General features: G+C 36.0%; 1 long non-coding RNA gene across 3 annotated transcripts; it reads left to right on the top strand.

Annotated features, from left to right (window-relative positions):
• Positions 1 to 643: 643 nt before the first annotated feature.
• On the top strand, positions 644 to 15598 carry LOC139355674 (uncharacterized). 3 transcript variants are annotated; one of them, XR_011606511.1, is made up of 6 exons: positions 644 to 747; positions 1254 to 1402; positions 1550 to 1661; positions 1993 to 2099; positions 12717 to 12803; positions 15376 to 15598. It is a non-coding gene; the product is annotated as an uncharacterized lncRNA (long non-coding RNA). The 3 variants fall into 3 exon arrangements; XR_011606512.1 differs by lacking the exon at positions 1254 to 1402 and having other exon boundaries at positions 669 to 747; XR_011606513.1 differs by lacking the exons at positions 1254 to 1402; positions 1550 to 1661.
• The last annotated feature ends 1259 nt before the right edge of the window (positions 15599 to 16857 follow it).

Below are 16857 nucleotides of genomic sequence, written 5' to 3'. Positions count from 1 at the left end.
TGAACGACTCACAAGCCAGCCCTGTGCGAGTTGGCATAGCTCACTTGCTCCTCTCATTAAGCAAGCACACACTGAAGGTTACATACAGATAGACCAAAGATCTGGACTGACTTGGCCAGGTGAAAAAACCAAGCTCTATAACTGCCAGGACTGAACTAAAAGGCATCTTATGTCAAATACTTTGCAACAATTTCACTCCCACAGACTGACGGGGGCACATGGAAGCTGGAGATGTGCAAATGCCAATATGACAGAAGACAAAGCACAACAAACTTCCATCTGCAAGTCACAAGTTCCACTCTGACTTTGTCCATAAACAACCCTGGTCTTCTTATCTTGGCTGGTGACAAGAAATATGAGCGGTTTTCACCTACATGATCAGAACTTGTAGACTTGGTTATTTGACACTTTCTGCCACCAAGTACCCCACTTTGATTGTCAGCCAAATTACAGACTTGGGCTCCTTTGTTCACAAAGTGGCGCAACACAAACATATTAGACACAATGTTATAGAAAACCCACTTGCATATCACGATTCTTTTTCCCAGCATTTGGAACTTATGAGACAGAAAAACTAGATCACTCAATCTAAATATTTCCATGGTAATAGAATGAGAGTTCAGTGTCACTATGCAAACACTGGTAGCACTCCAATCAGAAGTTAACAGTCTAACCTCTGTTGCATTTCAAAATGGCCATGTACTAGATATGCTGATAATTCAATGAGGAAGAACTACATAACCATTGGTGAGAAATGCTGCTTCTACATAAAGCACTCGCAATGAATAGACTCTGATCTGTAGCTTTTGAAAGACAAGATAAATATTCTTCATCAGACAAATGAGGCTAAACCATTCTATTTGTCTGACCTATTCCCAAGTATGGGAGACTGGTTTAATGGTGTGTGGGAAAATGTGCTTAGATTTGTTCTTTCTGCTTATTCATTCTCATTTTAATGTATGTTCTCTTCTCCCTTTGCAGATCTTTTGCCCCGTGATTACTAACCCAATTTCTGTCTTCATAGCCATCAATGAAGCTTTTAGTGAGCAAAATGTCCAGGGAAGTTAGAGACAGGAGAAAGAAAGAAGTCTAGAACATTTTACCCCCAAAAATGTTACCTTAGGATGCTGATTTATTTCATTAAATCAGCAGATATTCAAATTAAAGTTTTCGGAAGTTCAGTAGATGCTGAAAGACAATTTTCTACATACTTCTTTTTTGTTTTTGAGACTGAGTATCCCTCTGTCACCCAGGCTGGAGTGCAGTGACAAGATCTCAGCTCACTACAACCTCTGCCTCCCAAGTTCAAGTGATTCTCCTGCCTCAGTCTCCCAATTCTCCTGCCTCAAGCTCCCGAGAAGCTGGGATTACAGGCGCCCAATACTGCACCTGGGAAATTTTGGTATTTTTGTAGGGATGGGGTTTCACCATGTTGGCCAGACTGGTCTCAAACTCCTGACTTCAAGTAATCAGCCCGCTTCGGCCTCCCAAAGTGCTGGAATTACAGGCATGAGCCATGGCTGATATTTATTTATTTACCTTAAAACAGGACCCTCCAAAGAGAACGCAATTGCCTTCCATCCCCTCCCTGAACTCTCATTATCTATCACAGAAAAGAAGATGGAAGAATGCAACCACACCCAGACAGGCTTTTTCAAAAGGTGATATCTGACTCTCAGGATCATTCACATTCCAAAGAACATCATTTATAAGCTAATTTCTGTTTCCTCGGTCCATTCATTCTCCTTAATTATTGTTTACTATCCAACAACAAAAAAAATTGTCTACATTCTCTATCTCCCACTCCCTGTGAAGAAGGCTATATAAGCATCTGTACCCCATTGGGTTACTGTATAATAATGCTATGGTTTTCTTCCACATGCATGATAATAAATTTGTATGTCTTTTTCTACTATTAATCTGTCTACTGTCAGTTAATCTTCAGCAAATCTTCAGCAAATCTTCACAAGGTTTCCTCCTTTGCTCTTATAGGTAAAAATGTGGCATCTGATGGATCTGAGAACAGGAGAAATCCAAAAGGACAAAAGATATTTACTGGATACTTTCTGTCTTTTGGGGTTTCTCCAAGTGCCATAATGGCAAGACCATTAATGAAAAGCTAAAATTGGAAAGATATTTGCCCATTCAGTTATTATATCCAGCATAGACTCCTGAAACAGACAAGTAATGCACTCTTATATATCAAGGACACAGACAGAGAAAAAATAATGGAATGAAGTCAGAATTGCACAGGATAAACAAAAATACAAATAAAGGAAAAAGTCAAGATAAAAGTGAGGCAAGGAAACAGAGCTAGAAAATCTCAGAAAGGAAACAGACTTTTTTTTTTTTTTTTTTTGAGACAGAGTCTCACTCTGTCACCCAGGCCAGAGTGCAGTGGCACAATCTTGGCTCACTGCAAGCTCCACCCCTGGGGTTCATGCCATTCTCCTGCTTCAGCCTCCCAAGTAGCTGGGACTACAGGCGTCCACCACCATGCCCGGCTAATTTTTTTTTTTATGTTTTTAGTAGAGACAGGGTTTCACCACGTTAGCCAGGATGGTCTTGATGTCCTGACCTCATGATCCGCCCACCTCGGCCTCCCAAAGTGTTGGGATTACAGGCGTGAGCCACCGCTCCCGGCCAACAGACATAATTTTTAACATCACATCCAAAGATAAGAAAAATCTGAAAAGTTTAAAAAAACTGTCAGAAGAATAAATAAATCTCTCATACAGTAGAATTTCATGTATTTTGTGCACATACTCCACCCTCAAGGAAGTAGAGTATAACTTCCAAATGTAAGCTGAGCATAGTGACTTCCTTCTAAAAAATATAGTCTAAGAAGGACAGAAAAAGGTTTATTTACAAAGTGGAACTTAACACTCTCTTAGAGAGGAGATCAAGGTCAACATCATCAATGATAAGTCTTGATGATAGCATGTATCCTTGGTATGATTAGATAAGAACAGCAATTTACCTCTGTGGCCCTCCTTTCAAAAACCCATCACCCAGTCTAAACATGAGAAAAACACAAGACAAATCCCCATTGATCGACATGCTACCTAATACCAGACCAGTACACCTCAAAACTGTCATCAAAAATAAAATCTGAGAAACTGTTGTAGTTAAAAATAGCCTAAGGAAACACAAAAATTAAATGTAATGCAGTGTTCTAGATGGGATCTTGGAACAATAAAAGGACATTAGGCAAAAAAGTAGTCTGAACAAAGTATGGACTTTAATTTAAAATAATGTAACAAAATTAGTTCACTAATTATGACAAATGTACCATACTAATGTAAAATGTTAATAATAGAAGAAACTGAGGGGAGAGTATATGGGAATTCTGTGTACTAGCTTCACAAATTTTCCACAAAACTATATTCTAAAACAAAGCACTTATTTTTTAAAAAGTCAAAGTTATCAAAACCAAATCTCCTTTGAAAAGTTCACAAAAATTAAATTAAAATGTCAATGAGCAACAGAAATATTTGAGGTCAAATTCCACACAAAGTTAATATAAGAGCAAAGAAAATAAGAACCAGAATACCTACCCGCATACTTTTAGACAATCAAAGCACACCAAAAACATATACTAAGAAAGATAAAATGATAACAAAAGAGCAAATATTCGGGTTATTGGAGTTAGAGAAGGAACTAAGAAAAGCAAAGGAATAGAAAGCTTAGCCACAGAAATAACAACAGAAAACTTTACAAAGCTGTGTAAATCTGGGTAAAAGAAGGCCAAAGGTGACCAAGTCAGATTCAATCCAAATGAGAATACCCCCAGATATATCATAATCAAACTCCCAAAAGTCAAAGACAGAGAGAAAATCCAGAAAATAATGACAGAAAAGAAGCAAATAATATATAGAAGTCTGGCAGCACACTTCTCAGCAGATACCTTACAGGCCAGGAGGGAGTGAGCTGACATATTTGGAGTGCTGAAGGAAATACTGTGCTCTACAGAGCCATCCTTGAGAAATGAAGGAGGGATAAAATTTTCCCAGAAAAACAAATGCTGAAATAATTTATCACAACCAGATCTGTCCTACATGAAAAGCTAAATGGAGTTCTAGAAAGTGAATTTTTCTGGATTAAAGTTAAATTCGTATGAATTTAAAATAATATGTTGTAACTATAGAATGTTTTCTGTAAGCCTTATGGTAACCACAGAGCAAAAGCCTACAAAAGATACACTGAAAATAAAATTTTTAAAAAATTAAAAGATAATATAGGAGAAAATTGCTTAACAATAAAAGAAGCCTGGCAGAGAAGAGACACAAAATGACTAGAAAACAAGTAGCAAAATGGAAATTGTAAGATATTGCCTGTCAACAATAACGTAGAATGTAAATGGGCTAAATTCTCCAATTAAAAGACATAGAGTGACTGAATGGTATAATAAAACAAAACAAGAAAAGAAGATCCAACTCTATGCTGCCTATAAGAAGCTCATTTCACCACAAATGGCATAGACTGAAAGTGTGACTACAGTTAACATTAATCAATTATACATTTCAAAATAGTTGGAAGAGAATAATTCAAATGATTTTATCATGAAGAAAAGATAAACATTTAAGCTGATAGATATGCCAATTATCCTGATTTGATTGTATGAACCTATCAAATTATTACATGTACCCTCAAAATACGTACATCTAATATGTATCAATATAAATAAATAAAAGTGAAGGGATGAAAAAATATTTTATGCAAATGGATCAAAAAAGAGTAGGAATATTTATACTTATATAAGATAAAATAGACTTTAAATCAAACACTGTTAAAAGAAAAACACAAAGAAGGCCATTATGTAATGATAAAAGGGTCAATTCAGGAGGAAGATAAAATAATTGTGGATATATATAAACCCAAACCCAAGCACCTAAATATATAAAGCACAGGAGGAGGCAGAGAAAGATGGCCTAACAGAAGGCTCTAGTGGTTGTCCCCCTACAGGAACATGAAATGGAAAAACTGTCCACTCAACAAAGCAACTCCATCATAACCAAAAATCAGGTGAGTTATCACAGTACTTGGTTTTAATATCATAGTAAGGAGAGACTGAAAGGAGAATCACTTACACCACTCCTTGCACATCCCCCTGCAGTGGTCTCCTGGCATGAAGAGAGAATCTGTCTGCTTGGGGGAAGGAGAAAAAAGTGATTATAGGACTTTCCATTGGAACTCAGTGCTGCCCTGTCACAGTGGAAAGCAACACAGAACTCAGATGGTGCCCATGTAGTGGGAGCATTTAGACCAGCACTAGCTAGAGGCAAATTGTCCATCCCAGTGATTGGAACCTGATGTCTAGAAGTCCTGCTACCATAGGCTTAAGTGCTCTGAGGTTCTAAATAAACTTGAAAGGCAGTCTAGGCCACAAGGACTGTAATTCCTAGGCAAGTTCTTGTGCTGTGCTGGACTCAGAGCTAATGGACTTGAGATGCATATGACCTAGTGAAATACCACCATCTGAGATGGCCAAGGGAGTGCTTGTGTTACATCTCCCCCAGTTCCAGGAAACACAGCTCTGGAAGAGACTCCTTCCCTCTTCTTGAGGAAAGGAGAGGAAAGAGTAAAGAAGCTTTTGTCTTACAACTTGGATACCAAGTGAGCTACAGTAAAATAGGGCATGAGGCAAAGTTCGGAGGCCTCCAATTCAGGCCACAGCTCCAGGACTTTTCTAAACACATCCTGAGCCAAAAATGAACCCCTTATCTTGAAGAGAAGGAATCAGTCCTGGCAAAATTCATTACCTGCTGACTAAAGATCCCTTGAGACCTGAATAATCAGCAGTGGGAGCCAGGCAGTACTTACCACAGGCCTTGATTGAGAGTCAGAGCCATGCTGAATTCAGTTATGATAAAGCAGATTCCCACTTGTGGTGGCTATAGGGGGAGACCCCTTCTTCTTGAGGAAAGGAGAGACATGAATAAAGGTGACTTTATCTTGCAGTTTGGGTACTAGCTTGTCCAAAGTGGGGTAGCACACCAACTGGGCTCCTGGGGTTTCTGATTCCAGGCCTTGGCTCCTGGATGACATTTGTGAACTTGCCCTGGGCCAAAGGACAGTCCAGTGTCCTCAAGTGAGAGACTCAGGCCTGGCGGCATTCAACACAAGTTGACTGAAGAGCCCTTGGGCCTCGAGTTAACATCAGCCAAAGCCAGGCTGAATTTGCCACAGGCCTGGGGCAGTGGTGGCCACAAAGAGAAACTCCTATGCTTGAGGAAGGAGGAGGGAAGAGTGGGAAGGACTTTGTCTTGTGTCTTGAGTGCTAGCTCAACCGCAGTAGAATAGAGCACCAGGTAGATTCCTAAAGTTCTCAACTCAAAGCCCTAGCCCTTGCCAGCATCACTGGACCTGCCCAGGGCCAGAAGGCACTAGTCCCTCTCAAGGGAAGGATACAAGCCTGGTTGGACTTACCACCTGGTAATTATAGGGACCCTTGGCCTTAAGTGATCATAGGTAATTGCCAGGGAGTGGTCACTGTGGGCCTTCAGTATTATTATCCCACGGTTGTGCTGACTTTGAGTCTGGCCCAGCACAGTCCCAATAGTGACAGCAACAGTGGTATTTGTATCACCACTTTTTCACCTCCAGACAGCTCAGTCCAGAGAGAGGGAGACTTCAATTCTTTCCGAGAAAGTAAGAAAAGACAACAAGATTTTCTGCCTGGTAATCCAAGGAATTCTCTAATATCTTACCCAACACCACCAAGGTGATACTTCCGCAAGTCTACAAGAGCTACAGTGTTATTGAGCTTGGGGTACCCCCAAATGTAAATATGGCTGCAAGTGACCAAAGATATGGATTGCTACACCCAAGTTCCTTCAAATACCTGGAAGACTTTCTGAAGAAGGATGAGTACAAACAAGCTCAGACTGTGAAGACTACAATAAATACCTAACTCTTCAATGCCTAGACACCGATGAATATCCACAAGCATCAGGAACATCCAAGAAAAGATGATCTCACAAAACAATCTAAATAAGCTACCAGTGACCAATCCCAAAGAAACAGAGATATGTGAACATGAGACAGGAAATTCAAACTAACTCTTTTGAGAAAGCTCAACAAAATTCAAGAGAGCACAGAGAAGGAATTCAGAACACTATCAGATAAATTTAACAACAATATTAAAATAGTTATAAGAATCAAGCACAAAGTTGGTTTTTTGGAAAGATAAACAAAATTGACAAACTTTTTCTTAGCCAGAATAACTAAGAAAAGAAGAGAGAAAATCCTAATAAATAAAATAAGATATGAAAAAGGAGACATTACAACCAATACCACAAAAATTCAGAGGATCATTAAAGGCTACTATTAGCAACTATATGCCAAAAATTTCAAAATCCTAGAAGAAATGAATACATTCTTAGACACACACAGCCTACCAGCCTACCAGGATTGAGCCATGAAGAAATCCAAAACCTGAACAAACCAATAACAAGTAAGGTGATCGAAGCCATAATAAAAAGTCTCCCAGTGGAGAAAAGCCTGGCACCTGAATACTTCACTGCTGAATTTTACCAAATATTTAAAGGAAAATTAACACCAGTCCTACTCAAACTATTTAGAAAAATAAAGGAGAAGGGAGTACTTCCAAAGTCATTCTGCAAGGTGAGTATTACTCTGATACCAAAACAAGACAGAGACACATCAAAAAAAGAAAACTATAGGCCAATACTCCTGATGGGCATGGATGCAAAAGTCCTTAATACTTTCAAGCCAAATTTAACAACACATCAAAAATAATTTATCATGATCAAATGTGATTTATCTCAGGGCCACAAGAATGGTTCAACATATGCAAATTAATCAATGAGATACATTATATCAACAGCAAGAAGGACAAAAATCATATGATCATATCAATTGATATTGAAAGAGCATTTGATAAAATTTAACATCCCTTCATGAAGAAAACCCTCAAAAAACTGGTTATAGAAGGAACATACTTCAGCATAATAAAACTATATATGACAGATCCACAGCTAGGGGAATAGGGAAAAACTGAAAACCTTTTCTTCAAGATCTAGAACAAGACAAGCACATCTACTTTCACTACTCTTATTCAACATGGTATAGGAAATCCTAGCTAGAGCAATCAGAAAAGAGAAATAAAGAGCATCCAAATTGGAAAGGTAGAACTCAAATTATCCTTGTTCACAGATGATACAATCTAATATTTGGAAAAACTTAAAGACTCCACCAAAAAACTATTCTAACTGGTAAATGAATTTTGTAAAGGACATAAAATAAACATACAAAAATCAGTCACTTTTCTATATGGCAATAGTAAACAGTAAACAACAGTCACTTTTCTATATGGCAACAGTTTTTTTTAGTTGAAAAAAAAAGTCAAGAATGTAATCTAATTTTGTGATAACTATAAATAAAATACCTAGGAATTAACCAAAGAAGTGAAATAACTATAATGAAAATGATAAAAATCTGATGAAAGAAATTTCTGAAGAAGATACGACAAAAAGGAAAAAAATATTTCATGTAATTTTTGAAAAAAATAGAAAAAATAATCCTAAAATTTATATGAAACCTAAAAAGAGCCTGAATAGCTAAAACAAACCAGAGGAAAAAGAATAAAGCTGAAGTATGACCATACTTGACTTCAAAATATTTTACAAGGCTATAGTGACCAAACAGCATGGTACTGGCCTAGACAAACATATAGACCAATGGGAAAGAATAGAAAACCTCAAAATAAATTCACACATCTTCAGTGAGCTCATTTTTGAAAGAGTTGCCAAGGACATATGTTGAGGAAAAGACAGTATCTTCAATAAATGGTACAGCAAAAGCTGGATATCCGTATGCAAAAGATTAACACTTGGCCCATATCTCTCACCATATACAAAAATTAAATCAAAATAGACTAAAGACTTTAATGTAAGACCTCAAACTATGAAACTACTAAAAGACAACACTGGGGAACCTTTCGAGGATATTGGACTGGGCAAAGATTTCTTGAGTAATACCCCACAAACACAGTCAACTAAAGTAAAAATGGACAAATGGGAGCACATCAAGTTAAAAAGCCTCTGCATGGAATTAATAATCAGAATATATAAGGAACTCAAACAACTCAACAGCAAAAAGAAAAAAAAAAATCACATTTTAAAATGACAAAAATCATAGACATTCAAAAAACATACCAATGGATAAAAGTAAATAAAAATATGCTCGATTTCAGTAATCATCAAGGAAATGAAAACCAAAACCACAATGAAATTCATCTCACCTAAGTTAAAATGGATATAATAGAAAGTACAAAAAAATAACTAATGCTGGTAGGGATACAAAGAAAAGAGAATATTCGTACACTGTTCATGGGAATCTAAACTAGTATAGCCCCTATGAAACACAGTATGAGGGCTCCTTAAAATACTAACAATAGAACTATCATGTGTTCCAGGTATGCTACTGCTGGGTACACAGCCAAAAATAGAATATCAGTATATTGAAGAGATATCTGCACTCCTGTGTTTATTGCAGCATTATTCACAAGAGCCAAAATATGCAATTAAATTAAGTGTCCATCAACAAATGAATATATAAAGAAAATATGGTAATATATACACAATGGTACAGTATTCAGTCATTAAAAAATACTGTCACTTGCAGCAACATGGGTGGAACCGGAGGTCATTACATTAAGTAAAATAAGCCAGGCACAAAAAGACAATAATGTTCTTACTCATATGTGAGAGCTAAAACGGTTGCTCTCATGAAGACAGAAAGCTGACCAAGAAAGGCTGGGAAGGTAAAGGGGAGGAAGAGATAAAGAAAAGTTAGTGGGCACAAAAGTAAAGTAGAAGAAAAATACAGTATGTTGTAGTGTTCAATAGCACAAGTGTCTGTAGTTTATAATTTATTGTACACTTCAAAATAGCTACTAGACAAATATTGGAATGTTCCCAACACAAATAAAACATAAATAATTGAGATGATGGATATCCCAATTACCGTGATTTGATCATTGTACATTTTATATGGGTATCAAAACATCATGTTTACCCCAAAATGTGTATAATTTTTATGTATCAATAAAAAAGAAAATACCTACAAATGACTAAAAAATAAAAATAGCAGACTATTTCAAAAAGAGTTAAGAAACAATAAGAAAATTATATATGCTTTGAAAGAAGAAACAAAACATGAACCAGAATTAGAAAAACTCAGAATTTAGGTAAGAAGACTTTTAAAAGCATTGAAAATTAATTAAAAAAAATATTTTTTCCAAAATTAAGACTAAACTAGAAGAAACACAAAGAAAATGTTACAATATATAATGTTATAAGTGAATTAAGCAACAAGGATGAAAGTTTTAAAAATCAGGGAAAAAACGAGACACTAAAGGATTAGCAGGAAAGTGGTAAATATTGAAGACAAGCCAAAAAAGGAAATCAACCTGTGGCTAACAGGAGACAATGAAGGAAAAAATCAAGGAAACTGAATAAATAGTAAAAGTTATAATTGAAGTAAACTTTTCTGAAATTAAAAAAAAAAATAGAAGTACATGGGAAAAGAGTTTGGCACTCACCTGACAACACTGAGTCTGCATGAAGCCTACCAAGGCAGATTCCTGTAAAATTATTGGGTTTTAAAGGAAGAAAAAAAAATGGGTAATTAAGTAGAAGGAGGAATTACTGTTAGAAAATAATATTATCAGTTTGTCCAATAGCAATAATGCCAGAAGAAAATGGAGTAAAATATTTAGGATACCTAATGACAGAAAATATAAACCAAAGATTTAAAGAAAATCTTCAAATTTTCAATTTTCAGTCCAGAAAAATTGAACTGTTACCTACACACAGAAACTCAGATAAGATTGCCGCAACGTCCTCTTTCTAAAGAATCAACTAAAGTTTCAGAAATCAAAATGACTAAAGAGACATTTATGAGCATTAAATATATAGTGGTGATAGGGTTCAAGATATCACCCCCTAATATGACTCTATTATGCCAGAATATGCCACTGTAAAATGTAAAATATACTTCTTTGGTCCAAAGATTATTCTGAGCTGGCTTAGAGAAACTACAAATGCAAGAGATGCTTTGAAAAGTTACCTTTTGTAAGAAAAATTTACATCTATAAAGAAAATATTTGTAAGGGTGTCTTCCCTTCTGCATTAGAAAGAGAAGAATGACTTGAAATAATTAGAGATTCTTAATCAATGGAGAAGGCATCAACTAAAATACGCAGTAACAACCCTGATTTTTAAAAGACGTTTTTCCTGGCCATCTCATCTTAACTGAGCCTGCCTTCATACTCTTCGTTCTTTGTTTCAGAGAAAAACAGTATTTAAACCTGAAGTCAAAGCCACTTATTTTAAATCTACTCTAAAGACGTACTCATTTCTCTGAGTTATCACCTAAGAATACAGGAGGTTTACATACTAATAAACGCCTGTTTGTTTTTCTCTTGTTAACCTGTCTTTTGTTACAGGGAATCTCAGCTAAGAACTAACAAGGAGTAAAAATTATTTTTTATCCCTTAAAATAGCTCCTTGTAGACTTAAGGATAAATGAGGGTTTTGGAAAAGAGTGTATAGCATATAAGGGCTCTATGATCTCAAAAAGAATACATAATATAAACATAAAATGGAGAAGAGACTGGGAAATGTTTTCAAGACCACTTTCATGCAGCATATTACTATTGTTATTCTATAGGTGTTGTGGTTTAATGTGGGATGAACTATGAATAATTATTAATTTTAAGAGAAAATCCTTAGCCTAATTAAATTTAACAGGGTTTAATTGAGCAAAGAATGATTTGTGAATCAGGCAGCCTCTTAAACCAGAGTAAGCTGAGAGAGACTCCAGTGCAACCATACAGTGGAAGAAGATTTATAGACAGAGAAAGAAAGTGACTTACTGAAAACACAAGTGAGGTACAGAAATGGCCAAATTGGTTTCAGCTCAGTGTTTGCCTTATTTGAACACAGTTGGAAAAATTAACCTCCTGTGGCCAAAACTTGGAGATTGACACAAGAATAGTTTATCTCTTTACACCTCCCTTTAAGTTATAGTTTACTACGTATAGAGAAACTTTAGCCTGAACTTAAAATATGTTAAGGAGGCAGCTTTAGGATAAATTTGATTTAACAATTTCCCCCTTTTGGTTTTCTTCTCAATTTTCAGAGATTGACCAAAACTTTAGTTATTTATGTCACTGTCACCATCTTACATGTACTTGTTTGGTCTCAAAACCCACTGGGAAGTAGTAGCAGAACAGTGGGTTGTGTAAGGTGAGAACAGACTTATTTTTTGTAAGGGGTAGCTTAAGAACTAAAATTATTGGTGTAGAAGAAAAAGGGAGAAATTATGTAATAGAGAATTTTAAGTAAAAACTCTGAACTCTTGGATTAAACTTTGCAGGTCAAATGTCCTGGTGAGGCAGGAAAATAGGGTTTGGAGGCAGGGAACATAAGGCCAATTCACACTTCAGCTGTAACAGGAAATAACCTCTCCATAGGGCGTATGCCGTAAATGACTTTGTAACTTTACTTCATCCTCTCCATTTACATAGGGCATACCCAAAGTAACCAATGGAATCCTCTAGGGGGCATTTACACTCCCAAAGATTCCAGAATGGGCCTTTGAGCCCCTGTGCTCAGGCCTACTCCACACTGTAGAGTGTATTTTTATTTTCAGTAAATCCCTTCATTCCTTTCTTGTTTTGTTTGTAGGTTTTGTCCAATTCTTTGTTCAAGACACTAAGAACCTGGACACCCTCCACTATTAGCATATTTTGGTGAGCCAGCCAGGAGGAAGAGGTAAGCTCAGAGTTTGGGATTCATTGTTTTCCCTTTCCTTTCTACTTCATACAGGAGAATCTCTTTTTCCTTTCCAACCTGAGACCCTTGGCAGGCATTGCCTAAACATGGAAGCTACTGCAGGTTTCTGACCATGGCCAGTGAAGGAGAGAGATATGAGTGTTTCAGGGAATATAACTGTATAATTTTCAACCTTGATATGATCAAGGTTGAAAATGTGTTCTTTGATTACTTTTCCCAGGAAAAAAAAATGGGAAAGGAAAGTTTCTGGAGAGAACTTTAGGAAAGTTTCTGGAGAAAACTTTAAGGAAACCATGGAAATAAGCACTGGCCTACGTCTCTTGGGTCTACAATCAATCAAGTGTGGCTTAACAAGATTGGTAGTGAGAGATTCTGAAAACCTCATATTTGGAATATTTCAAGAATATGTTTATTTTAAAAAAAGAAATTGAAGGGACTCTTGGTAACTGTATTCAAAAGTTTCCACAGTTAAGTAAAAAACACACCTATCTTTTGTTTTGTTTTTACAATAGGTAGAAACATGCAGAGAGGTCAAATTTATTGGAAGGTAAATTTCAGCTCATTTCTAACAGAAGTGTAGGTTTAAAGGGAAGAAAGAAAAGAGGACTACTTGTTTTTATGAAGGAATAAGCAAGCTACTCAGTCATTCTTTATTAAACATCTATTTATTCACTATATACCCTGTGTTAGGCATTACCTTAGGTGTGATCAACTCAGCTGTAGCAAAGTCACCACTAAACTACCTTCATCTATAAATACTGGAGTTACTCAGGTGTTCTAATCCAGAGTTAAAGATACACAAGAAGCCTACTCAAATTTTCACCAAAATTTTCTATGTATGTCTGTATGCATATGCATGTAACCACAAATATATTTTTATGGGCAGGGAAGAAAAGTCATCCCTCTTATTAGATTCCTACAAGCAATCAATAGTTTAGGTTGTTTTCCTAGCCTTCTTCTAATTTTAACAGTCTAAGTTTAATATTATGAAATATCATAGCCAATATTCTACTACCCTCCCCCTTCAACTTTCTAAAATTAGCCTAAGATACTAGTTAATACTTAAATTTTAATTTAATCCTAAAGGACAGAAGGCACTCATTTGAATTATGAAAGTATAATTGACTGACATGGTAAATTAACCAGTCATAGTTTTAAAAGGATTGAAAGAGATGTTCTCTTGTATTTTCATGTACGTGAAATTTTCAAATTAGACAAACCTTCAAGGTAATGCTGAGCAGTGGGTTATTACCCATCTTCTATATTTGAATTAATAAACATATATGTTTAAATGCATAAGGGTATATATGTGTTCGTGCATAAGTATATAAAATGTATCTTGCAATATAAAAATTTTAGCCTAAAAATTAAAAAAAGAGAAAATCTGCAATTCAAACAAGACCATACTATGTCTAGAAAATCAAAATTTGTAGGGTTATCTCCCTGGAAAGCAAGGGTAAAAAAGGAAAGATAATTGCATTGCAATTCAAGTACCAAAGCACAAAACTCTATCTAGAAAATCACAGCCATCATGTGCATGAATAAAAATTTGCTATTGCTGAGAGACTGTGATTAAAAAAAAATAAAGTAATATCAGGGAGAATATTGAAACTGACAGTCCAAATACAGAAAAAAGTTAACTGATTCTTCTAACCTCTTAGGAGATAGCATCAAGGTTGAAAATGTGTTCCTTTGGTTACATTTCCTAGAAAAAATATGGGAAAAGGAAAGATTCTGGGGTAATATAACTTTGAGGGAACCATGGAAATAAGCACTGGCCTATGTCTCTTGGGTCTAAAACCAATCAAGTCTGGCTTAATAAGAAACAGGCTTTAGAAAAATGCAATATTCTCTCACCTTTTTTTGCCATCAGAGATCTGTATTTTTGCTTTGAACAAATGTTTTTGTTATTTTAATCTAATAAGAGGAGTTGTAGAAGAATGAGGGTGCCTAGAAAGGAAAAGGCATGATCCTGATAAATATGTCCACATTAGACCATCAACACCCAATTTGCTAAAATTTAAGCTACTGGAGAGAGCAAGGGAAGAGAACCCTGAAGACAGCAATTCATGAGCTTGCAAAGTATATTTATGAGAAAACAAAGGGTTTAAAGAAGTCTCCTAATGCTCCTTCCCTAGGCATATATTGACTTCATATCAAACCAGGCTATGGGCAAGATTGAATGTAAGCATTTGTCAATGCCTAGGTCAAAGACTTTACAGGTCAACAAAGATGTATGAAAAATGAAATGTTGACATACTGGAAAGTCACTTCCATGTTTTGTACAGACTAAGATAAACAGCACAGGATATGGTAGTGGTTGAATCAATCTATATTATGCTAACTTGCTGTGTGACCCAGGACAAGGTGCTTAACTTTGAGTCTCTGTTCCTTCTTCTGCAACATAATGATATGTGGAATATATACTCGATCTGTGTTTCATGAAATGATTTCCCAGATGATCTTTACAGTTTATAAGAATCAACGAGGTGTGTGAGGACAGCAGAGCAGAATACATGTAAAAATGCAAAACGTATGTGTCCTATTCCAGATTTAACAGCAGGATCTTTGAGTGAGGATTGGAATGAAGACTGAGGATCTACATTTTAACAAATCCCTCGGATTATTCTTGTAGACATCAAAGCATGAGGACCACTAACATAGTAATAAAGCCTTCCACCTCCCTCACACACACTTTTGCAGAGATAATTCTCGTTTTGAATCCTTTCAGAGTGGTCCATCCTTTTCAAAATAAAGGCAGAGGCCATTTGAAGAAACAATGATGGTTTGAACGAATTTCCCCTACCTCCTAACTTCCATTTTCACCGTTCCACAGGCTCAGTTCTTTTGTTTGTATTATGTTCTCTTTAATATTATATGTTATTATACAATGTCCATCACAGACAGAATATATTTAATTTAGGGTTATTGAACATTTTAGCAATGAGTGAATGTCCAACAGAAATCAAGTTGATCTCGAAGATGTGAACTGCTTTATTAAAAATTTTAATGACACGGGAAATTTAATCTCAGTGGGGGCCTTTATCAGCCTGCTAACTCTTCAGTCAGTTCAATTCTGGTAAAGTATGGAAACACATTTGTATATACTCCTTGAATATCTTCTTTTCATGGCTAGAGATTTCTTCTTTCTTTCCTGGAGATTCCTACTTTTCTATTTTCAATCACTAGTGCACCAATGATCACTCACTGCTGCATTTTATTAGCCAACCTAGGTTTTATTTTATAGTTTACAAAAGTCATTAAATTTTGATTCATATATTCAAAATTATTTTAATGTCTATGTACTGACCAATATCTACAGTAAATGCCTAATAAATATATGTCTCTTTCTTTCTGTCCTTAAAAAATCACATGCTAATTTGACTCTTTCTAATTCTCCATTGGATTATTGCAATAATTTCATACTTAATCCTTCCAGTCTCATTTCTTTATGTTGTAGAACAGATAAATTTTGCTGAAGTGTCTTTGTTCAAATCCCTTCAATGACACTGCCAGTCAAATTATATCTAAAGTGCTTTTCTGGAGTGTAAAACCGTGAGTATGTCCAAACATAGACCCCTAGTTACTTTTAAGAAGTTGACCTCTAGAAAGCACGGTGTGGACTCTGTGGCTAACCAAGGAAATGGTCTGTAGGGAAGATAGTTAAGCTTTGGTTCAATGAGTGGTTGATGCTTGGGCAAGTTAGTGTGGCCTACAGGAAGGGGCTGCAATCTAGACATTTACCTCTCTTTCCTATCATCTTGTTACACAGCTTGTGTCAATAGAAAAGTTTCTCAACCACATGGTGCCTAAATGTAGGTAAATATGCCAGATCCTAATCTTCTCAAATGAACTATTAATAAGGTTTTTAATAAACACTGGCATTTAAAATGTGCTCTGTAGCAGTAAGATGCTGAATTTAGCAGTTTTTAGAGCCTTCAAATAGATCACCTTAAAACTACTAAAGTCAAAACCGATTGCTGATATTTATCTCAATGATCTGTCAGGTTACCAGAGGCTCAAGAACTTGCTA

Source organism: Macaca nemestrina, chromosome 8, assembly GCF_043159975.1.
Source record: "Macaca nemestrina isolate mMacNem1 chromosome 8, mMacNem.hap1, whole genome shotgun sequence".
Taxonomy (NCBI): domain Eukaryota; kingdom Metazoa; phylum Chordata; class Mammalia; order Primates; family Cercopithecidae; genus Macaca; species Macaca nemestrina.
This window is presented reverse-complemented; position numbering and strand designations above follow the sequence as displayed.